Raw genomic sequence first — 25,646 nt, 5'->3', positions numbered from 1 at the left:
ATTTGTTGATTTCTTGTAGATGTAATGATGGTATTTTGGTTATGTTTTCAAAGAGAATCCATATCTTATAGAGATATATATTAAAATATTTACAAATGAAATTATGTAATATCTGAAATTTGCTTTAAAATAACATAGGAAGAATTAGATGAAACTGGATTGGACAGAATTGATGGTTGTTAAGGCTGAGTGATGATGTTTATCATACTTTTCTGAATACTGAGTATATGCTCAAAATTTTCCATAATTGTAAATGAAAGTATTAGGAATATAATCCATCATTTACTTGATGAACATCAGAAACCCTACAATATGATCAAAGGGCAGGGTGGCTATTCCATGCTGCATTAAATCTGAACCACTGTTTTTTTTTTGTTCTTTGCCTTTGTTTTCTCTCCTTTAGTTGTTGATCTCATCTTCTCTTTTTCTTTTTATAATTTCTTGATTTAGTCTCTTTTGTAACTATTTCTCTTTGCTACTGTCCACGTGCCTGTCTCTGGTGGATTCTGTCTCTCCTCCATCTCCCACATAATGATTTACTACTTCTAATATGCTGTGAGCAGAAAGCCAAGAAGCTAAGTGTGATCATGTTTTTTTCTAGGCAAGATTTCTGTGTGGGCCTGAGGGACTTTTTAGAGTGTTAAGCATGTGAGCTTTAAGATGTTAATTTGAGGACTTTTCTGTTGGCTGGCCCATGGCTCCCAGTTGTGTTCTGGATGGTTGAGGAATCCTATAAATGTTTAAAATATTATACAGTCATATGTCTTGAGACTTCGAGGAGGAATTTTGTTTTGTTTTTAGTGCAGTGATAATGACGCTGGAAATGAAATTATTTTATTTACAATTCATTGAAAAGAAATTTTTATTACTACATTAAGAAACAGAAGAGTAAATATGTTCTTATGGGAAATAGCATGTTCCTAAGAAGTAGATTAAAGCCTAAATAACATGGTGTCATAAAGATATTATCAACTCAGTGACCTGTGAGTTGGACTGTGAGCTCATGAGTCAGGCGGGGGCCATGTCTAGCTAGTTTACCACTGTATGTTCATTGTTCCATGCTGAGTCTGGTACATGGAAGTCATTCAGTAAATATTTGTTAGTAGATTGAATGAACAGTCTAAATCAGATGACTATTTTAAATTCAACAAACATGACTTCAAGTGAAGATTATATGCTTATTCCTATACAAGCTCACTAAAATATCTAGAAGAGTCGACCTCAGAATGTAAGTACAGAGAGGTATAGAGCAGTCATAAATAATTGAAAATGTTCAAAACACAAGGATTGTTATACATATCCCAGCACTAAAAGGATATATAGGTTGCTTTAGGCTCACAAAGGATGGCAAAAGCAATTTTGTTAAAATGAAATTAAAGAAGCCCTCACAATGAGATGATGTTTGGGTTTAGACTTGAAACGTACATTGGATTTTTCTAGGTATGCCATGGTTGGAGTGTTGGAAAAACAGCCAGAGGAAGAATCCATGGTGGATTTCAAAGTCTCCAAGAGCTTGACAGTTACACTTGGGGGTAAATGTGGGTGGTTGATGACTGATTATTTAAGAATAAGGGATAGGGGGTTAAGAATGACTTTTCAGATTCTTAGTTTGGTTGACTGCCAGTCCCCAGACAGGGAATCAAAGAGGCTGGTTTAGAAAAGAATGCATGGTAGGAATGAGTTTGTTTGGGGACAAGTTGAGTTTAAAATGCCTGGGAAACATATAGAAGGGAATATATGATAGACTATAAGAAATAAGGGTACCGATGTTTAGGAGAAAATTAGATGAGAGCATTTGAATTGATGGTTTTTATGCTATTAGAGGTAGCTGAGACAGTGTAAGTAAAGATGTTTCAAAGGAGGATGTAAAAAGTGAGAAGGAAGAATTATGGGGGATATGAGCAGTGATAATTCTGAATTGGAGATCTGTGCACTGTGAGGGCAGAGACCATGTCTTTTTCATCTTCTTGTTTGGGTAGTATTGCATAGCACAGCATATGACAAGTACGAACTGTTCAGAACAGTTTTTTTTTAAATCTTGCCTATGAAAGAAGTATTTTGGAAATGTAGTAGATGCTGTTTACTAGAGCAATAATGACTTGCAAGTAAGATCTAAGTTAAGTTGTTAAATTTTTCATCCTTTAGTATATTAGTCCACATATTGAAATTTTCTGTGCATGGCTGCAAATTAATTTTTCACTTCACATTAGTTGTCTATTTACTTAGAGACTTAAAAAAAAAAAAAACACACTTTTTCCTCAGTAAGTTAACCATAGAATTACCATATAACCCAGCAATTCCACTCCTAGGAATATACTCAAAAGAATTGAAAACAGGTGTTCAAACAAAAACGTGTACATCAGCATTCAGGGCAGCTCCATTCACAGTAGCCAAAAGTTAGAAGCAACCAAAATATCTAACAGCAGATGAATGGATAAACAGAATATGGTATATCCATATAATGGGATATGAGTCATAAAAGGATCCTCCCCTAAGCTAGAATTTTGTTTATAGATTTCAGTTCCTGGGATGTGGTTAGACTGAGGGTCTCAGTTCTGGCCACCTGTTGGCCAGAGGATGTCCTCAATTCCTTGCATGAGCCTCTCCGACATGACAGTTTACTTCACTAAAGAGTCCAAGCAAGAAAGCAGGAGAACTAATCTGCTATTAAGACAAAAGTGATAATATTTTGTGTTCTAATCATGGAGATAACGTCACATCACATTTACCACAGTCTGTAGGTTAGAAGTGAAGCACTAGACCTGCCCACACTCCAGGAGCTGTGATTACACAAATGAGACAGTACCAGAAGATAGGGATCACTAGGGTTCATCTTGGAGGCTGCCTACCACAGACATTAAAGTGTTACCATTAATGTTTCTGTAAGGCTTTGGCTGTTGATGTGGGGACAACTGTATGCTGTTCCTAACGGAGCTTTCCTTATGTAAAGCCAAAAATCATTTATTTGAGTACCTATGACTTTATTATGGCAAGTATAAAAAAGAGAAAATGTGGCCCCTGGATTTATGGAAATGTAAAAATATGGGTCATTTCTCTTAATGCTTCCCATTGTTGTACAGATATAGTTGCTTAAACATCCATTATGTATAAGGATGTATGACCTTAGATAGATTTGTGTACTAAAACTGAGTGTGTGTGTGTGTGTGTGTGTGTGTGTGCACGTGTATTTGATGAAATGACCTGATTCTTGATGTTTATAGCAAGACCATCATTTTTCTAATTAAGGAAGAGAGAAATCTTGAATACAAACCAAAGAATCAAAGTGAGATGGACAGTGCGTTTTTTTTTTTTTTTAATTTGAAAAATGGCTTTGCCATTTTCTTATAGGAGACATTATTCAGCATGCCAACTAGTCTATATTAAATGTGTTGAAGATAAATTTGTTTTTTTTTAAGGATCCTGATCCTATCAGTCAGATCAGTGTACTTTTATGTGTGTCTACCCTTTTCATTGTTTTCACTTCTCTAGAATAAGAAGAGCATGAAAGAAGTGATATGTCCTCATTAGGCAACTATAAAAGTGAGTCCCAACCTCTATCAGAGCTTTCAGAAAATTCAGCATGTGGGACCATAATGGATACCTAATAAACATTTCTTTTCATGTAGTCTGTTTTCTGGCAAATATAGTCTTTAACTATCCCAATCTAGATAGAATATAATAGGCTTGTGTGTGTGCATGCATGCTTGCTCAGTCTTGTCTGACTCTTTGAGACCCCGTGGACTGTAGCCCACCAGGCTCCTCTGTCTATGGGATTTTTCCAGGAAAGGATACTGGAGCAGGCTGCCATTTCCTACTCCAGGGGATTTTCCCGACCTAGGGATTGAACTAGCATCTCTTGCATCTCCTGCATTGGCAGGTGGATTCTTTACCTGGGAAGCCCTCTTATTAGGTTTAGGATTATTTAAATTGCACTATCTCTCTCTCTCTCTCTTTTTTTTTTTTTTTTTTTGAGTGTATTCTTTATGGGAAACTATTTAGAGATTAAATGCTCAGCTTCAGGCTATGTTTCAGACTCTTTTGTCTTCCCTTTGAATAGCGCACTAATTCCTAATCTTTTTATTATGTTGTGACACTGCATTTTGTGTAACCCTCTGTTCCCATACACATTTACATTTTAAAGTTAATTAAAATTAATTTCATTTTGAGAGCACCACTTGCCTCTCGACATAATTGGAGACATGCCATAGCATCAAAGACAGAAGGTTGGCAATTATTGATTTACTAATATAGTTGCATGTGAAGAAATCTGTTTAATAATACATATGATGTGGTGAGCTATTCTTGTTTTAATATATAGTAATTGTGTATTAATAAAAAATGAAGTCTGATTACCTTAAGATAACATTTTATTGATTCATTCACCCAGCTTTGGTTACAGAGACCATTCATTTGAAGTTGTTTGGAGTAGAATGATCCTATCACTGCTTTCCCCTTTACACTGGCAGTTCCAAGCACAGAAGGCATGCCTATTTCAGAGAAGAGACAAAAAGGGAATGCTCTACTTTAGAAAGAAGCTCAGAGAGATGAGTATTTCAGACAAGAATTATGAAAGGAAGGCAGGGAGCAAGGAATGGTGTTTTAAACTGTATTGAAATATGAGACTGCTAATATCCATAGGCAAATTACCTACATATTCATTCTCATTCACTTATTAATTGACTTAATCAACAGATACTGAGTACTTGTTCTGTGCTAGAGTCTGCATGGACCCTTGGAGACACAGTGGTGAACCAGCCAAGCAAGAAGGAGCTGGGGGATTTTTAGCAAAGTTGATGTGTCAAGCTATGGACATTAGTACCTGGTGAAATTGGTATCTGTATGTAAAAGCTGTGGAAAATTGTGAGAAAGAAGGTTATAAATAGTTGAATGCCTGAGGGAAAATGAGTCCATTTTGTGCTGAGATTTGTTTGCTTTTGTTCCTGTTCATAGTCCAGCTACATTTTATTTAAAAGGAGTCCTTGTCAAAGTCAAAAGTAGCACTTCCTACAAATAGCAGCCCTTCCCTTAACTTATACACACTTCTTGAGCTCTCACTAGTGCAACCACGTGAGCCACTGGAAAGTACAGTGATTTGTGATCATCTATGCCTTTATAGCAAAAGGGAGGGGCATGTATAGGGTAGTGATAGCTCTCTGTGTGTGTGTGTGTGTGTGTGTGTGTGTGTGTGTGTGTGTGTGTGTGTGTGTGTATTCCATATGTCAGGCTTGCCGACAACATCAAGTCTCATAGAAGAGCTCAGTTTGTATTAGTGACCAATTTGGTTTTTTTCACATAAAATATATGAGAGTGTCCCCTTAATGTTAAATTGATTAATCGCACTGTTGCTCTGAAAATCTGAACGAATGTGCACTTTCATCTAAACAGGAGAAACCTCTATTTTGGCCTTGGGAAGAAGAAATCTGGACAGCCATGGGGGAGAAAGAAATTGAGGAATAGAAAGTACTAGGGGCTGCAGGAAAGGTAGGATATAGAATTAGAAAGTTACTGGAAAAGAGGAAAGTATGCATTCCCAGTAAAAACTTGGCTTATTTTTTATAAAATTGGATATATTGGAAACATATCAACACAGAAATCTGTTATCCTCTTCTGCCTATTTCTTTCAGTACCTGGTAGGCTTTTACTACCAGATCTTAGAACTAAGGTTTGTTCAGTATTCCAATAAGGTACTGGCTCAAATGGTGGCCAGATAATAATAAGAAAATAATAGTTAACACTTAATGAACATGGGGAATATTCCAAGCACTGTACTAAATGAGTCATCTCATTTAATCTCTAGACTCCTTTCACTGAAAGGGGAAGGACTTAGAACAATCAAGCTGATTATCCAAGGTCACTGAGGTGACATGTAGCAGAACTGGGTTTCAAACCCAGTAGCCATACTGTTAGTTATTCTACTGTTGTACTGTCTATCAGAGTTGGCCTGCTTGTCAGAATTGAACCTAATGCCAGTGCATTGCTTTGTTTTCAAGGAAACTTGTGTACCAAAAGTCTAAAAATATTGGAACCATCTGAAAGTTTTGAAATATATCTGATCACCAAGCTAACAGCTGTCCATATTTATTTATGATTTGTAAAACACATTATTTGTTAATTACATAGTTCAAATTATAATGTACTGAGCTTCCTTAATTTACCAAAGGGTTATATCCTGATGAATCCATCGTAAATTGAAAATTCTATTGTCAAAAATGCATTTTATATACCTAACCTACCAAACAGTACAGCTTAGCCTTACCTACCTTAAATGTACTCAGACATTTACATTAGCCTGGAGTTGGGCAGAATCATCTCAACACAAGCTTATTTTATAATAAAGTATTGAACATCTCATGTAACTTTTTGGCACTATACTGAAAATGAAAAGCAGAATGCTTATCTGGGTACAGAATAGTTGTGAGTGTATCAGTTTGCTCTCCTGATCATGCTTCTGACTGGGAGTCCAGGCTCACTACTGCTGCCCAGTTTCACGAAGGGGGTCTCATATGGCATGTCACCAGCCCAGGGACAGATCAGAATTTAAAATTAAAGTATGATTTCTACTGAGTGTGTATCATTGTCACAATATTATGAAGTTGAAAAAGTGTAAGTCTATCGCTTCTCGGCCTTTTGGCTAAGATCAAGTGTAGAAAAAGTGTAAGTCTAATCATAGTAAGTCAAGGGTCATCTTTTGAACATTATTAAGTTAAACATTGGTGTCATGCTCCTGAAGGTTAGGCTGTCCCTTTTTTCACTATTTTATGGATTTTGGCTGTCGTTCTGTAATCAGTAAGGTCTCAACTAATAGAACCAAGGGAATAGTCCACAAAGGAGAACTTTAGCTTTAGGATTTGTGGTAAGCATTACCATCAAGAATGGCAAAGTGTGGCACGAAAGGGTAAAAGTGGGTGGGGTCAAACAAGCATTGTAGACTAGGCAGAATTCCCTGAAGGTTTTATTACATGAGTAGGTTATATAGTAATAACTTGTTTTGGGCCAAATTAATCATAGAGAAGTTGTCATTAGAGAAACTGATAATCTAAGTTTGAGGGCCAAGGCTTATTATCTGTGACTCTTAATTATTTATTGTTATCTAATGACTCATCCTCTGTGGTTTTAAACTTTTTCTGAGGGCTGTGAATTTGTGTTAATCTGGAGCCCCACGTTACCTCTGTCAATTTTGTCACATAGTTGATAAGTTAAAGTCTGCAATAAAAAGAAATACTGGTAAGAGTGAAACAGCAAGTTGTGCTAGAATGCAATAGCATTTCCAGTTTTACAGGATCATATTTCACCCTGAGTATGTAACAAACATCTTCCACTGCCGCCAGAACATTCCTATTTTGGCTTTCCCCAATTGGTTGCTTTGGTCAATGGCAGTTTCAACAAAATTGTTGCCATACTAGCTTTTATAGTCCAGCCACCAGATTTCCAAAATACTATTTACAAATGTGCTTTACTTTTTGTGTTATGCCAATAGCCCAGGAATTTGCTGCTTTCTATTTGGAGCCTTGCAAATCGTGTTCACCCTGGGGGTTTTGGGTCTTCTAGGGAGTCAGCCTTTGGCTTGTACAGGAACACAGAAGGGAACATTTTCCCAAGAACTGTCCTCATAGTGTTTTCTCTTCATACTTTAAATTTCTCATGGTTGCTGGTTCTGTTGGCCATCAGAACAGAGAAAGGGATCTCAAATAGGATAGGATCAAGAAGGATCACAGTGAGCGTAGAGTAATGCTCTTATGGCTTTAGTTCAGTGCCTTAGCACATGGCTTCACATTTCCAGATACTAAAACAGAACTCTGAGAAAGACTGAGCAATAAACAAAGTGAAGTTTGGTTGTATGTGTATTTTTTTTTAAAGTTTTTAACATCAGATGTTGGGTGAGAACTTTCCTGCAGAAGAGGGTATGTGCTAGAAACATAAACATTTCGTGCTAATAACTATAAACCAACAGAACCAAAGAGATAGATTATTTGTAGATCATGGCATTTTTTTGAGGTAAATTCTACATTCTGCATTTGAGAATTCTGAATAAATATTTTATAAAAGACTACTCAATTCCCCGAAAAAATACTGATTGGGTGTCCATTGTATGTAAGTCTTCATGTTGGATGAAGTCAAAATATGGGGTTAATGAGTCACATAAATGCACAAAACTTTCATGTGGCTCTTTCAGTCTAAGCAGGAAGATGATATATGCCTTCAGGTGACAGTGTTGCAGGGTGGAAGTGTTACAAGCAGAAACAAGAGAAATAGCTAGAATTTTTGGAGAAGTTATTTCCAGCTGAAAGATCGTGGAAAGCTTGGTGGAATAGGTGATTATATCTGGCTTTTGAATGGTGTTTAGTGTTGGTCCTTTATTAGACCAGAACCTGGTGGTCCGGAGTTGATGATGAGAGAGTGAAAGAAGGAAAGAGGCTAATATTCCCTGGGTTACGCAGCCGGCTTTCGCACTCCAGGGAATCAGCCAGAAATAGATAGAGAGAGATAGAGAGAGAGAGAAAGAGAGAGAAAGAAAGAAAGAAAGACACGGGGACCCAAACTCTGATGGAGCAAAGATGTTTTAATCAACATAGTGTGGACATATATACTGTCTTACAAGATAGTTATTCTCAGCAAAGATAAAGATGAAAATTCCAGACTTACAAAACACAAGGCCATCCCTATTAAAGAGAGAAGAGGGTACTTATCACCATGAGAAACTAACAAAGGAAATGCCTGGATTCCTCAGCCCTGGGAAGGGCGTGCCTCTCCTCTTAATTCCTGAATATTCAGGAATTAATAAGGACCAAAGGATTCCTGACAAATCCAAAACAGCACACAGGAAGTCTCCTGTTAAATGCTTCCTGACAACTTAGCAATTTGAATGAAGGAGAGCTTAAAGGAGAACTGATGTGGCAGAAACTCCAGGCAGAGGAGTAAGACAATCAGGGTAAAGCTGCGAAGCTGGGATCTGGCTCAGGAGAGCAAAAATTGCGTTTGTGGGGTTTACAGGCAAGTAATAGAAAAATGACATAGGAGTGGCCAGTTGAAGCCAGATCATAGAGAACTGTAAATGCTAAATCAAGTAGTTTGGGAATTTAAAGTTACAGACATTTAATATTTTTGAGCACAGTGGTGATATAATCTGAGCTAACTTTCGGGACGAGTATTAGTAATTTCATTTGATTACCACCAGGACATAAGTGAGGAGACCAGTTAGAATACTGTTCTGATGACCTAGACAGAAAGTGATGAAAGTGTGAACCACAGTGAGAACATAGGAGCAGGGCAGCTATCAGACAGCAAACGTAGTCCTCTAGTACAGTTTTTAGGAATTGACATTGAAGGTAATGACATAAAATTGTGTTTAGAGTAACACAGACATCCAGGATATTTGTTGAGGATAAGAAAAAAAGAGGGCAATTGGTGTATCAGCTTGTATAGTGTTTACAGTTTTTTAGGGGGGAAAGATAATCTGAGGACCACCTGTCTCAGAATCTCTTGGGTCACACTCTTTGTGAGAATCTTTCTAAGCACAAAGCATGTGACCACTGGGTTAGAATTCCAACATAATGAGACCAGTGAGATTAGTATGATTCCTATACGGACCTCTTAATTTTGAGATTTTGCTCCCAGCTCTAGTTGGCCTATCTTTGGACAGAGATGATCGGGGAGAATAAATTATTATTCAGTGTAACATCTTTATTTCTCTTTGAAGCCAGCTCTATATTTATGCCAAATTATAGTAGATCTTACTGAGCTCTTTTGATATTAAAGATGTGTAAGTGTTTGAGGGTCCACTGCAGGGATGGGGGTCGACAGTGCCCTGCCACTGGGACAGGGACACAAGCCGTGGTAGTGCAGGGAGGCACATGTTGGCTACATCCTTTTGGAGGTCTTCCTTCAAAAGCGCTACCATAGAGCATGGAGACTCCAGGACTGAGTTGCCTCAGGCCAAACAAGTAACAGGAAGTCAGCACAGCCCCACCCATCAGAAGACTGCTGGATTAAAGATTTACTGAGCAGCCTTGTCTGACTCAATGAAACTATGAGCCATGCCATGTAGGGCCACCCAAGACGGACAGGTCATGGTGCACAGTTCTGACAAAATGTGGTCTACTGGAGAAGGGAATGGCAAACCACTTCAGTATTCTTGCCTTGAGAACCCCATGAACAGTATGAAAAGGCAAAAAGATAGGACACTGAAAGATGAACTCCCCAGGTCGGTAGGTGCCCAGTATGCTTCTGGAGATCATGGAGAAATAACTCCAGAAAGAATGAAGAGACGGAACCAAAGCAAAAACAACACCCAGTTGTGGATGTGACTGGTTATGGAAGCAAGGTCCGATGTTGTAAAGAGCAGTATTGCATAGGAACCTAGAATGTTAGGTCCATGAATCAAGGCTTCCAATCAAATTGGAAGTGGTCAAAACGGAGATGGCAATAGTGAACACTGACATTTTAGGAATCAGCGAATTAAAATGGACTAGAATGGGTGAATTTAACTCAGTTGACCATTATACCTACTACTGTGGGCAAGAATCCCTTAGAAGAAATGGAGTAACCATCATAGTCAACAAAAGAGTCCGAAATGCAGTACTTGGATGCAATCTCAAAAATGATGGAATGATTTCTTTGTTTCCAAGGCAAACCATTCAGTGTCACAATAAAGCAAGTTTATGCCCGACCAGTAATGCTGAAGAAGCTGAAGTTGAACAGATATACAAAGACCTACAAGACCATCTGAACTAACACCCAAAAAAGATGTCCTTTTCATTATAGGGGACTGGAATTCAAAAGTAGGAAGTCAAGAAACACCTGGAGTAACAGGCAAATTTGGCCTTGGAGTACAGAATGAAACAGGGCAAAGGCTAATAGGGTTTTGCCAAGAGAACGCACTGGTCGTAGCAAACACCCTGTTTCAACAACACAAGAGAAGACTCTACACATGGACATCACCAGATGGTCAGCACCGTAATCAGATTGATTATATTCTTTGCAGCCAAAGATGGAGAAGCTTAATAAGACTCAGCAAAAGCAAGACTGGGAGCTGACTGTGGCTCAGATCATGGTCTCCTTATTGTTAAATTCAGACGTAAATTGAAGAAAGGGAAAACCACTAGACCATTTAGGTATGACCTTAATCAAATTCCTAACAATATACATTGGAAGTGAGAAACAGATTTAAGGGACTAGATCTGATAGAGTGCCTGATGAACTATGGACGGACGTTTGTGACCATCCCCAAGAAAAAGAAATGCAAAAAAGCAAAGTGGCTGTCAGAGGAGGCCTTAAAATAGCTGAGAAAAGAAGAGAAGCCAAAAGTGAGGGAGAAAAGGAAAGGTATACCCATTTGAATGCAAAGTTCCAAAGAATAGCAAGGAGAAATAAGAAAGCTTTCCTCAGTGATCAATGCAAAGAAATAGAGGAAAACAATAGAATGGGAAAGACTAGAGATCTCTTCAAGAAAATTAGAGATACCAAGGGAACATTTCTTGCAAAGATGGGCTGAATAAAGGACAGAAATGGTATGGACCTATTTCCAGAAGATATTAAGAAGAGATGGCAAGAATACACAGAAGAACTATACAAAAAAGATCTTCATGACCCAGATAATCACAATGGTGTGATCACTCACCTAGAGCCAGACATCCTGGAATGTGAAATCAAGTGGACCTTAGGAAGCATTACTACGAACCAAGCTAGTTAAGATGATGGAATTCCAGTTGAGCTATTTCAAATCCTAAATGATGATGCTGTGAAAGTGCTGCACTCAATATGTCAGCACATTTGGAAAACTCAACAGTGGCCAGGGGACTGGAAAAGGTCAGTTTTCATTCCAATCCCTAAGAAAGGCAATGCCAAAGAATGCTCAAACTACCTCAAATTGAAGTCATTTCACACGCTAGTAAAGTAATGCTCAAAATTCTCCCCAAGCCAGTCTTCAACAACACATGACCCATCAACTTCCACATGCTCAAGCTGGATTTACAAAAGGCAGAGGAACCAGAGATCGAATTGCCAACATCTGCTGGATCATCGAAAAAGCAAGAGAGTTCTAGAAGAGCATCTACTTCTGCTTTATTGACTGTGTCAAAACCTTTGACTGTGTGGATCACAATAAACTGTGGAAAATTTTTCAAGAGATGGGAATACCAGACCACCTGACTTGCCTCTTGCGAAACTTGTATGCAGGTCAGGAAGCAACAGTTAGAACTGGACATGGAACAACAACCTGGTCCAAAGTAGGAAAAGGAGTATGTCAAGGCTGTATATTGTCACCCTGCTTATTTGACTCATATGCAGAATACATCATGAGAAACGCTGGGCTGGATGAAGCACAAGCTGGAATTAAGATTGGCAGGAGAAATATCAATAACCTCAGATATGCAGATGACACCACCCTTATGGTAGAAAGTGAAGAACTAAAGAGCTTCTTGATGAAAGTGAAAGAGGAGAGTAAAAAAGTTGGCTTAAAACTCAACATTCAGAAAGAAAGATCGTTGCATCTGGTCCCATCAGTTCATGGACAGTAGATGGAGAAACAGTGGAAATAGTGGCAGACTTTATCTTTGGGGGGCTTCAAAATCAGTGCAAATGGTGACTGTAGCCATGAAAGTAAAAGACATTTACTCCTTGGAAGAAAAGTTATGACCAACCTAGAAAGCATATTAAAAAGCAGAGACATTACTTTGCCAACAAAGGTCCATCTAGTTAAGGCTATGGTTTTTCCGGTAGTCATGTATGGATGTGAGAGTTGGACTGTGAAGAAAGCTGAGCACAGAAGAATTGATGTTTTTGAACTGTGGTGTTGGAGAAGACTCTCGAGAGTCCCTTGGACTGCAAGGAGATCCAACCAGTCCATCCTAAAGGAAATTAGTCCTGAATATTCATTGGAAGGACTGATGTTGAACCTGAAAATCCAATACTTCAGCCACCTGATGCGAAGAGCTGACTCATTTGAAAAGACTATGATGCTGGGAAAGATTGTAGGCGTGAGGAGAAGGGGATGACAGGATGAAATGGTTGAATGGCATCACCGACTCAATGGGCATGAGTTTGAATAAACTCCGGGAGTTGGTGATGGACTGGGAAGCCAGGCATGCTGCAGTCCATGGGGTTGCAAAGAGTCAGACATGACTGATCGACCGAACTGAACTGAGCATGGCCCTGCCCATCAGATCAAGACCCAGTGTTCCCCACAGCCAGGCCCTCTCATCAGGAAGCTTGCATAAGCCTCTTAACCGCATCCAGAAGGCAGAAAGAAGCAAGGACTAAATCCCACATAATCCAGAATGAAAACCACAATCATAGGAAGTTATCCAAAATGATCGCATGGCTCACAGCCTTGGGGAGCTCAGTGAAACTTTGAGCCATGCTGATAAGGATCCACCCAAGATGGATGGGTCATGGTGGAGAGTTCTGACAAAATGTGGTCCACTGAAGAAGGGAGTGGCAAACCACTTCAGTATTCTTGCCTTGAGAACCCCATAAACAGTATGAAAAGGTGAAAGGATATGACACCATGAGACTCCCCGGGTCAGTAGGTGTCCAATATGCTGCTGAGGAAGAGCTGAAATATTGCTCCAGAAAGAATGAAGAAACTGGGCCAAAGCGGAAATGATGCTTGGTAGCAGATATGGTGGCGGTGAAAATAGTCTGATTCTGTAAAGAACAATATCGCATAGGAAATGGACTGTTAGGTCCATGAATCAAAGTAAGTTGGACATGGTCAAGTAAGTAGGAAAAGTGAGCATTGACATTTTAGGAGTTAGTTGAACTAAAATGGACTGAATGGGCAAATTTAATTCAAATGACCAGTATATCTACTAATGTGGGTAAGAATCCCTTAGAAGTAATGTTGATGCTCTCATAGTCAACAAAAGAGTCTGAAACGCAGTATTTGGGTACAGTCTCAAAATTGACAGAATGGTCTCTGTTTGTTTCCAAGGCAAACCATTCAGCATCACAATAATCCAAGTCTGTGCCCAAACCACTAATGCCAAAGAACCTGAAGTTGAGTGGTTCTGTGAAAACCTACAAGACCTTCTAAACCTAACACCAAAAAGCAATGTCCTTTCATTGTAGGGGATTGGAATGCAAAAGTAGGAAGTCAAGAGATACCTCGCGAATCAGGCAAGATTGGCCTTGGAGTACCAAATGAAGCAGGGGAGATGTTAACTGAGTTTTGCCAAGAGAACACTGGTCATAGCAAACATCCTCTTCCAGTAGCACAAGAGATGACTCTATACATCGATATCATCAGATGTTTAGTACTGAAACTAGATTGATTATATTCTTTGCAGCCAAAGTTGGAGAAACTCTATACAGTCAGCAAAATGAGACCTGGAAATGACTGCGGCTCAGATCATCAGCTCCTTATTGCAAAATTTAGACTTAAATTTAAGAGAGTAGGGAAAACCACTTGACCCTTCATATATGACCTAAATCAAATCCCATATGATTATACAGTGGAGATAACAAGTGGATTCAGGGATTAGATCTGGTAGAATGCCTGAAGAACTATAGATGGAGATTGATAACATTGTCCTGGAGGCAGTGACCAAAACCTTTCCACAGAAAAATAAATGCAAGAAGGCAAAGTGTTTGTCTGAGAAGGCCTTACAAATAGCTGAGAAGATAAGAGAAGTGAAAAACAAAGGAGAATGGGAAAAATATAACAATAAAATGCAGAATTCCAGAGAATAGCAGGGAGAGATAAGAAAGTCTTCTTAAGTGAACATACAGAACTATGGCTCAGAGGTTAAAGCATCTGCCTGTAATGCCCGAGACCCAGCTTCGATCCCTGAGTTGGGAAGATCCCCTGGAGAAGGAAATGGCAACCCACTCCAGTACTCTTGCCTGGAAAATCCCATGGACAGAGAAGCCTGGTAGGCTACAGTCCATGAGGTCTCAAAGAGTTGGACCCAACTGAGTGACTTGACTTCACTTATTAAGTGAACAATGCAAAGAAATAGAGGAAAACAATAGAATGGGAAAGGCTGGAAAACTCTTCAAGAAAATTGGAGATATCAAGTGAGCATTTAATGCAAAGATGGGCATGGTACAGGACCTAACAGAAGCAGAAGATATTAAGAAAAGGTGGTCTTCTCTGCACTGGGAGCAGCTCTCCTGCCACAGCCCTTCATCCCCTGAAAATGTACACTTGCGCCACGTTCATCTCCACCCCCTCCTTGGTCAGGAGAACCTCTACACTATTGAGCCGATCACTGTGTGCAGTGGAGGTAAGACGACCAGAGACACTGACAGATGAGAGCCACAGCAGCTTGGCAGTAGTCCCCCGTCCCCTGACCACCTCACTTACTCCTAGCCGCAGCTTCCAAACCAGTGCCATTTCAAGGGACATCGACACAGCAGCCAAGTTCATTGGAGCTTGGCTGCCACAGTAGGGGTGGCTGGCTCTGGAGCTGGAATTGGGACTGTGTTTGGGAGTCTCATCATTGGTTATGCCAGGAACTCTTCTCGGAAGCAGTAGCTCTTCTCCTACCCCATTCTGTGCTTTGCCCTCTCGGAGGCCATGGGGCTCTTTTGCCTGATGGTGGCCTTTCTCATCCTCTTCGCCATGTGAAGGAGCCGTTTCCACCTCCCATAGTTCTTTCTCCCGTGTCTCGTCTGCCCTGAAGGTTTCTTTTCCTGTGCCTCCCCAGGCAGCCTGGGGAAAGTGGTTGACAGAAGGAAGACAAATAAATACTGTATTAATAAGAAAAAAAAAAAAGAAAAGGTGGCAAGAATATACAGATGAACTATACAAAAAAGGTCTTAATGACTCAGATAACCAAGATGGTGTGGTCACTCACCTCGAGTCATATATCCGGAGTGTGAAGTCAAGTGGGCCTTAGGAAGCATTACTATCAACAAAGCTAGTGGAGGTGATGGAATTCTAGCAGAGCTGTTTCAAATCCTAAAAGATGATGCTGTTAAAGTGCTGCATTCAATACGCCAGCAAATTTAGAAAACTCAGCAGTGGCCACAGGACCAGGAAAGGTCAGTTTTCATTCTAACCCAAAAGAAAGAACAATGCCAAAGAATGTTCAAATTATAGTACAACTGCACTCATTTTACATACTAGCAAAGTAAAGCTCCAAATCCTTCAAGCTAGACTTCAACAGTTCATGAACTGAGAACTTCCAGATAATACAAGCTGGATTTAGAAAAGGCAGAGAAACCAGAGATCAAATTGCTAACATCAGTTAGATATAGAAAAAGCAAGGGAATTCCAAGTCTTATTTCTGCTTCATTGACTACACTAAAGGACTGGACTGTGTGAATCACAACAAACTGTGGAAAATTCTGCAAGAGATGGAAATACCAGACCACCTTAGCTGCCTCCTGAGAAACCTGTGTGCAGGTCAAGAAGCAACGGTTGGAACCGGTCATGGAACAACACACTCGTTCAAAATGGAAAGGAGTGTGTCAAGGCTGTCACCCTGCTTATTTAACTTCTACATGCAGTACATCATGAGAAAGGCCAGGCAGGATGAATCACAAACCAGAACCATGATTACCGAGAGAAATATCAACAACCTCAGATATATAGATGATACCACTCTTAACAGCAGAAAGCAGAGAGGAACCAAAGAGTTGCTTGATGAGGGTTAAAGAGGAGAATGAAAAATCTGGCTTAAAACTCAACATTCAAAAAACAAAGATCTTGTCATTTGTCTGTCTTGCCAGTCCTGTCATTTCATGGCAAATGGATCAGGAAAAAGTGAAAACAGTGACAGATTTTATTTTCTTGGACTCCAAAATAACTGCAGACTGTATCAGCAGACATGAAATTAAATACACATGCTCCTCTGAAGAAAAGCTATGAAACACCTAGACAGCATATTAAAAAGCAGAGACATCAATCACTTTGCTGACGAAGGTCCATATAGTCAAAGCTGTGGTTTTTCCAGTAGTCATGTATGGATGTGAGAGTTGGACCATAAAGAAGTCTGAGCACTGAAGAATTGATGCTTTTGAATTGTGGTGCTGGAGAAGACTCTTGAGTGTTCCTTGGACTGCTAGGAGATCAAGCCAGTCAATCCTAAAGGAAATTAACCCTAAATATTCATTGGAAGGACCAATGCTGAAGCTGAAGCTCCAGTACTTTGGCTACCTGATGTGAAGAGTCTACTTATTTTTTTAAAAACCCTGATTCTGGGAAATATTGAGGTCGGGAGGAGAAGGGGGTGACAGAGAATGAGATGGTTGGATGGTATCATCAACTTGATGGACATGAGTATGATTGAACCAACACTGGAAGGCAGTGAATGACAGCAAAGCCTGGTGTGGCACAGTCAGTAGAATCGCAAAGAATTGGACATGACTTAGCAACTGAACAGCAATAACAGCAGTCTGTAACTCTTGAAACCTTTGTGGGATCCTAGACCCTTTGTTTTCTTAAATTATTGTGACCTCAGAGAGTTTTTGTTTGTATATTATAGCTTATGTGCATGTATTGATACTTACATATTTCAATATTTACTATGTAAAAACTAAAGCTGGTAAATTAAATTTTTTTTAAATTTCTTTAAAAGTACCGGTAAACCCTTTATAGGTCATCAATATTAAGAAATTTTTAATGTCAATTAACAATTTTCAAAACCAACAGAAATATTTGGAAAATTGGCAAATCACCTTAATGTCTGACTTAGTAAAAGAGGACTGGATTCCTGTAGCAGCTTCTACATTTAATCTGTTGCTATTTGTTGGAGTGGACAAAACTCTAGCCTCACATAGATGAGTCCATAAAGGGAGATATATCTTAATAGCCTGTTTGGATGACTGTTGATGATCTTCTTTAATACAACACAGGAATTTTTTAACAAATGATCTTCACGACCCAGATAATCACAATGGTGTGATCACTGATCGAGAGCCAGACATCCTGGAATGCAAAGTCAAGTGGACCTAAGGTCCACTAGTTTTATGAACAAAGCTAGTGGAGGTGATGGAATTCCAGTTGAGCAATTTCAAATCCAAAAGATGATGCTGTGAAAGTAATGCACTCAGTATGCCAGCAAATTTGGAAGACTCAGCAGAGCCACAGAACTGGAAAAGGTCAGTTTTCATTCCAATCCCAAAGAAAGGCAATGTCAAAGAATGCCCAAACTACTGCACAATCGCACTTATCTCACATGATAGCAAAGTAACACTCAAAATTCTCCAAGCCAGGCTTGAACAGTATGTGAACTGTGAACTTCCAGATATTCAAGCTGGATTTAGAAAAGGCAGAGGAACCAGAGATCAAAATTGCCAACATCCGTTGGATCATCGAAAAAGTAGGAGAATTCCAGAAAAACATCTACTTCTGCTTTATTGACTATGCCAAAGCCTTTGTGTGGATTACAACAAACTGTAGAAAATTCTTAAAGAGATGGGAATACCAGACCACCTGACCTGCCTCCTGAGAAATCTGTATGGAGGTCAAGAAGCAACAGTTAGAACTGGACATGGAACAACAGACTGGTTCCGAATTGGGAAAGGAGTATGTCAAGGCTGTATATTACCTCCCTGCTTGTTTAATTTATATGTGGAGTATATCATGACAAATGCTGAACTGGAGGAAGGACAAGCTGGAATCAAGATTGGTGGGAGAAATATCAATAACCTCATATATGCAGGTGACACCACCCTTATGGCAGAAAATAAAGAAGAACTAAAGAGCCTCTTGATGAAAGTGAAAGGAGAGGGAAAAACTTGGCTCAAAAATTAACATTCAGAACACTAAGATCTGGCATCTGATCCCATCACTTCATGGCAAATAGATGGGGAAACAGTGACAGACTTTATTTTTGGGGGCTCCAAAATCACTGCAAATGGTGACTGCAGCCATGAAATTAAAAGATGCTTACTCCTTGGAAGGAAAGTTATGACCAACCTAGACAGCATATTAGAAAGCAGAGACGTTACTTTGCCAACAAAGGTCTAGTCAAAGCTATGATTTTCCCAATAGTCATGTTAGGACGTGAGAGTTGGACTATAAAAAATGCTAAGCACTGAAGAATTGATGCTTTTGAACTGTGGTGTTGGAGAAGACTCTTGAGAGTCCCTTGGACTGCAAGGAGATCCAACCAGTCCATCCTAAAGGAAATCAGTCCTGAATATTCATTGGAAGGACTGATGTTGAAGCTGAAACTACAATACTTTGGCCACCTAACATAAAGAACTGGCTCATTTGAAACGACCCTGATGCTGGGGATGATTGAAGGTGGGTGGAGAAGGGAAGAACAGAGGATGAGATGATTGAATGGCATCAGCAACTCAATTGACATGAGTTTGAGTAAACTCTGGGAGTTGGTGATGGACAGGGAGGCCTGACGTGCTGCAGTCCATGGGGTTGCAAAGAGTCAGACACAACTGAGCGAGTGAACTGACTGCCTGACTAAGTTTTCCCATTTTATTCTTTAACTGAAACAAAAAATATTTCACTTTGTATTTTTTAATCATCATTTGGAATGTGGTATCTGAAAAATCCATCTCAGTGAATGTTTTGTATTCAGTTATGTTACATCCATTGATCAGTCTTGTGCTTTGAGTGTGTTTTTTTAATGCGTGATTTTGTACATTGTATACTTTTCATTTGGAAATATTGATTAATAAGTTAATAGGTAGATCTTTCAGATGTTGACACGTTTTATTATAAATATCTGTCTGTTAATATCATCATCAATCTTCTCATTGAGTGGCTGTCAAGATCTCTGTGACAAAACATTTTTCCAAAATTCTTGTTTTGGCTTGAAAACAAATTTTACCACTCACGACAAATACTGTCAGTTGTTTTTCTTCAAGTTTCAAGTTTACAGAATCATTTTTGAGAAAATGTCTATCAGATACTCAAGACTGAATATAATCATAGTTTTTCAGTTGAAACTTCAAGTAAAAATGTGGTTCCAAGAAATTATGAACAACTAGTTTAGCTCACAGTTCAGTCACACCAATGCTTATCCTCCAAACCAGGTGCTTTGGTGTGTAGCAAAAATGCTTTTTGTCTGCTTCTCGTTTCATTTTTTTTTAAACTGGCATTTTTAAGAGCTGATTTGATAGAACTAAGACTTTTTACTGCTTTATTTAGTTCATTCTTAAGTGAAACTCATGCTGCCCCACCCCCATCCCAGCTGCAACTAGATGGTGGTCAAGGATACAGGGACTACTAGTTTACAGCCAGTACCTCTGATCATGATAGGATACCTGTAGATTTATTCCTTTGTTTTGCACCATTAGTGAAAATGTCAATGTGGTGAAAATAGCAAAGAACATCTTATAATTATGAAAAGAATGTTGTTCCCTGAGCCTCTAGAAAATATCTTGAGGAATGGCTACTTCTTCGGCTAGAAAATATATGAACATTGAGTAAATCAAGTCTTGGTTGTTTATTTACACATAATAATGATTTTGGGGGGGGGGGGCTTCTTCTCCTGAGGACATAACTAGTCAAATGGTCTAAATTGACATTTATATGCTATTTTGGGAGGTAGCTGAGGGAAGCTTTGTTGGTGTCCCCTCTTACCCCATTTCCATGAGCACCAGACTGACTTTTCAACAGCTTAAACCTCCTGGAATTCTTTGTCTGGGAATGTTCTCTGGCTGCTGGAGCCTGCTCTGCCTGAGTGCCCTGGGCAAAGCCAAATAAATTAAAATAATATAGAAAATTCGGTTATTCAGTTGCACTGGCTACATTTCAAGGGCTCAGTAGCCACATGTAGCTAGCCTAACCCTAACCTAACCCTAGCCTCTTAATTTAATATGAGGGAACTAAACTTTTTTGTGGGGGAGGGAATGCTACAAATAAAATTGTCTTCTAAAATTGGTTTGAATAATTGAATAGTTGTTTAGTGTGCTCACAGAGTGAGTCCTCATAACTTAGGGGATGAGTTCTGCTGCTTAACACTGTTCTCCGAAATCCAGGCTCTTTCTGTCTTCCCATTCTGACTTCCTCAGCATAGTGGTATGTCTCCTTCAAAGCTGTTAGAAGGCTGCTGCTGCTGCTGCTAAGTCGCTTCAGTTGTGTCCGACTCTGTGTGACCCCATAGACGGCAGCCCACCAGGCTCCCCTGTCCCTGGGATCCTCCAGGCAAGAACACTGGAGTGGGTTGCCATTTCCTTCTCCAGTGCATGGAAGTGAAAAGTGAAAGTGAAGTCGCTCAGTCGTGTCCGACTCTTAGCGACCCTGTGGACGGCAGCCCACCAGGCTCCTCCGTCCATGGGATTTTCCAGGCAAGAGTACTGGAGTGGGGTGCCATTGCCTTCTCCGGTTAGAAGGCTAGCAGTATTCAAAACATCACCCAACCACCTAATGAAATCTAAACACTGGAAGAAAGAGGCAACTCTCTTTGGGCATCATTCTTGTTATTGAGGAGCAAAATCTTTCCAGAAGCTCCTAGCAGACTTTTGTTGAGTCCCATTTCACCAGAACTGAATCATATGCCCATGCGGCAAGAGAGGGAGGCTGGGAGTACCAGTCCCTGGTGTCTTTAACCTCTTTAATGATAGAATGGCTCTGCTGGAATGTGAGTCCTATGAAGACTGAAAGTCTGGTCAGGTTTTGTTTCCTTCTGTGTCCCCAGCACCTAAGTTAGTATCTGATGCTGAGTAGATATCTCTTGTTTTTGTTGTTCCATTGTTAAGCTGTGTTGTGCTGCAGCATGCCAGGCTTCCCTGCCCTTTACTATCTCCCGGAGTTTGCCCAAACTCATGTCCTTTTGAGTCGGTGATGCTATCTAACCATCTCATCCTCTGTCGTCCCCTTCTCCTCCTGCCCTCAGTCTTCGCCAGCATCAGGGTCTTTTTCAGTGAGTTGGCTCTTTGCATCAGATGGCCAAAGTGTTGGAGTTTCAGCTTCAGCATCAGTCCTTCCAATGAATATTTAGGGTTGATATCTTTTAGAGAAATTAATTGAACAAGTTCGTGGTGTGCAATAGAAATGAACCTGCCGTGGAGGACTTTATGCTCCTGTCTTCTCTCTCTTGTTATAATGCCTTGAACCAGGCTGTTCTGATTGATTGCTCTCAGAATTAACTTAGATCCCCAAGGCTTCCTTAGAGCCCTGTTAGGTGGTATCAGACTTGGGTAATGAGAATATTTGGCAACATCTTCCACTCCATCCCTCTACTGTTTAGACCACTCCTTCAGTTTTTAATTTAAAAGAAGAAAATATAGAACAGGTTTGAGTTTGGTATTTATCCTTTTTATATAACATTTGTAATTTCAGGGACACAGAGCAAGCAGTTTCCACTCATTAAAATAAGAGTGGGCTCTGACTACTGTTGGATACTATGTCCTGTGTGCATTACCCTGTGTAGATTTGGTTTGTGAGATAGGAATGCTGATATGTGGGTGTCAAACAGGTGTTCTGAATTCCCCTAGTTAGGCTCACATCTCAAAGCACCTGACAGCTGGGTGGATGACACATCCATTTCTTCTTTGAATCTGGTAACTGAACTGAGGGCACTTGGCTGGACCAACCAGCTGTATCCCACCCATCACCCTGTGCTGGTTTCCCTGGCCCTGATCTGTATTGAAGCTGCCACTGACTTGAAGCTATTGTGTGGAAGGCTGAAATGAAACAGAATTCCAAGCTCAGAGCTTGTGATGAAAGTCAGAAATGCTAAGGTTGAGCAGATGTGGCTTAAAGATTACAGAAAAAGGCCTTTCAGTTTTAATAATAATATATTCATATATTATGTCATACACAGGGCATTTTTTAAAGTTATAGTATTTGTCTTTGGAAATCTACCAAGACAGCCCTAGTGTTGTCATTTCATCTCACTAGGTGACTTATGTGCTCCTAAATGTGACAGATGAAAATACTTTCTTGTTGAAAGAGATGACTTCACAAGTTGGTGTTCTAGTATGTCCTATGTATTTCTACTGGACAAGTTCCATTAAAATATGCATCTGGTTTTATTTTTCTTATACTTGACTCCCTTAAGTGAAAGTGAAAGTTGCCCAGTAGTGTCTGACTCTTTGTGACCCCATGGACTATACAGTCCATGGAATTCTCCAGGCCAGAATACTGGAGTAGGTAGCCATTCCCTTCTCCAGGGGATCTTCCCAACCCAGGGATCGAACCCAGGTCTACCACATTTTGGGCAGATTCTTTACCAGCTGAGCCACCAGGGAAGCCAAAGAATACTGGAGTGGGTAGCCTATCCCTTCTTCAGCGGATCTTCCTGACCCAGGAATCGAGCCCAGGAACCTGACTCAGGAATCTGCATTACAGGCGGATTCTTTATCAGCTGAGCTACCAGGGAACCCCTTGACTCCCTGGGTACCCTCAATTGTATGGTCATGTTTTCTTCCTCTCTTACAGTTACAGGCCTCATTTGTAATCAGGATTACTTTACAAGCTTTGAGGGTTTGAGCTAAGAGGAATAATGGCTTTCTAAATACATCTTATAGGTTGTAGCTCAGTGACTTGTATAGAATAGGCACTTAATAATACTATTTGTTCAATTAATTGGTTGGGAAATGTTCTTGGACAGGTTCCCACTCTGAGCATTAATATGTATAAGCACTGAGGTACCTTTTATTCTAACAGATTTCCTTCCCCCTCCCCACCCTGCCTTAGCTTATGTGGTAGTAGAGTTCTTTATTTGGCTTTGTCACTTTTGTAGTCAATGATCCTTCTATTTCAATCACACTAGACCTAAATCTATCCCTAGTTGTTTAGCCTTGGACACATTATATAATTGTTTTGTGTCTTGATTTCCTTATTGATAAAATGAGAGTGATAGAAGCACCTACTTCATAAGACTATCATGGCTAATGAGTTAATACATGTAAGCACTTAGTACAACCAATGTTTATTTCAGGACTGTAGTTGGTCAACCTCAGCTGTTGGTTGGCTATACATACAAAAGTTTGGTGAAGTCAGTGAAAGCATTCTGTGAGCACTAATGAGCTCTATAGAACTTATGATAAGGTATGTTGCATATATTCTTATTATATTAAAATTGTGTGCTACACATTTTTGTTGGTAAAATTTATAAAAAGTTTGTGTATGGATACATGTACACACAGCATTTTTGTTGTTTTAGACATTTACCACAAGGTAATACTGTCTCTACTTTTGTTCTTCAAGCTTATGGATGTTTCTGTCTCATATGGATAATGTCTGGATGTAGCCTGTAGCAGATGCTGTTGATATCCTACCCAGATCTCCTTTATTGGGCCAGTGCCTCCATCTCCCAGCTGCTGCGGGTATTGGCTGCTAATGACTCACACCTGTACCCTTCTCCAGAGGCCTGCCCTTGGCTGACAGTAATTGCCTCAACCAAACATATTGGGGAGATTATGAGATCATGCCCCCCCACCCTCTCTGTTCCCTAGGGATGGCTCATAGCCAGTGACTATTCAGGGGTAAAACAGCCCAGCCCCCTTGCCTTTTGGACTGGGTGACTTCCACAGTACAGTCCACACTCTAGAACGCCTCATTGGATCAAGCTGAGGCTAGATTTCTGAAACCATATCTTTGCATGGTCCCTTTCTGCTTCCACTCCAGTTTCTCCTGACAGAACTCTGCCTATACTCAAGTGTGTAAGAGACACATCTCAGGTTCTGCACGTAGGGAACATAACCTAAGATATTGCTAATTTCAGTGCCACTATTGTTTTCTTAGTTCTGCCATCACTTATGAAACTAATTCCCTATATTAAATAATCTCTAGCTTAGATTTCCTCTCCTTGTTTTGTTTTCTTGGTTGGACCATGTCTGATAGGCATCAACCCTGCTTGTATCCTCTATCTTTGCATATTTAAGGTTCAGTTCAGTTCGGTTCAGTAGCTTAGCCCTGTCTAACTCTTTGCAACCCCATGGACTGCAGCACACCAGGCTTCCCTGTTTATCACCAACTCCCAGACCATTCTCAGACTCTTGTCCATCAAGTTGGTGATGCCATCCAACCATCCCATCCTCTGTCATCCTCTTCTCCTGTCTTCAATCTTCCCTAGCATCAAGGTCTTTTCCCATGAGTCAGTTCTTTGTATCAGGTGGCCAAAGCATTGGAGTTTCAGCTTCAACATCAGTCCTTTCAATGAATATTCAGGACTGACTTCCTTTAGGATAGACTGGTTGGATCTCCTTGCAGTCCAAGGGACTCTCAAGGGTCTTCTCCAACACCACAGTTCAAAAGCATCAGTTCTTCGGTGCTCAGCTTTCTTTATAATCCAACTGTCACATCCATACATGACTACTGGAGAAACCATAGCTTTGACTAGACAGACCCTTGTCGGTAATGTCTCTGCTTTTTGGTAGGTTGTCTAGGTTGATCATACCTTTTCTTTCGAGGAGCAAGCATTTTTTAATTGCATGGCTGTAGTCACCATCTGCAGTGACTTTGGAGCCACAAAAAATAAAGTCTGTCACTGTTTCAGTTGTATCCCCATCTGTTTGCCATGAAATGATGGGACCAGATGCCATGATTTTAGTTTTTTGAATGTTGAGTTTTAAGCCAGCTGTTTGTCCTCTTTCACTTTCCCCAAATGCTCTTTAGTTCCTCTTCACTTTCTGCCATAAAGATGGTGTAACCTGCATCTCTGAGGTTATTGATATTTCTCCCTACAGTCTTGATTCCATGTCCAGTTCTAGAGCTATTGCTTCTTGACCTGCATACTGATTTCTCAGGAGGCAGGTCATAAGGTGATCTGCTATTCCCATCTCTT

The 25,646-nt window shown here is 40.0% G+C and overlaps 1 protein-coding gene and 2 pseudogenes across 1 annotated transcript in view; all 3 read left to right on the top strand.

The window, feature by feature from the left end:
- The window catches only part of ARL15 (ADP ribosylation factor like GTPase 15), a 448,900-nt gene that overhangs the window by 199,091 nt on the left and 224,163 nt on the right, over positions 1-25,646 (top strand). The window lies entirely within an intron of this gene.
- LOC136146795 (U2 spliceosomal RNA) lies at positions 6,612-6,778 on the top strand (annotated as a pseudogene).
- LOC136146547 (ATP synthase F(0) complex subunit C2, mitochondrial pseudogene) lies at positions 15,091-15,662 on the top strand (annotated as a pseudogene).

This window comes from Muntiacus reevesi, chromosome 14, assembly GCF_963930625.1.
Source record: "Muntiacus reevesi chromosome 14, mMunRee1.1, whole genome shotgun sequence".
Classification (NCBI taxonomy): domain Eukaryota; kingdom Metazoa; phylum Chordata; class Mammalia; order Artiodactyla; family Cervidae; genus Muntiacus; species Muntiacus reevesi.
The sequence above is the reverse complement of the archived record's forward strand: the minus strand, read 5'-3'. Positions and strand labels throughout refer to the sequence as shown.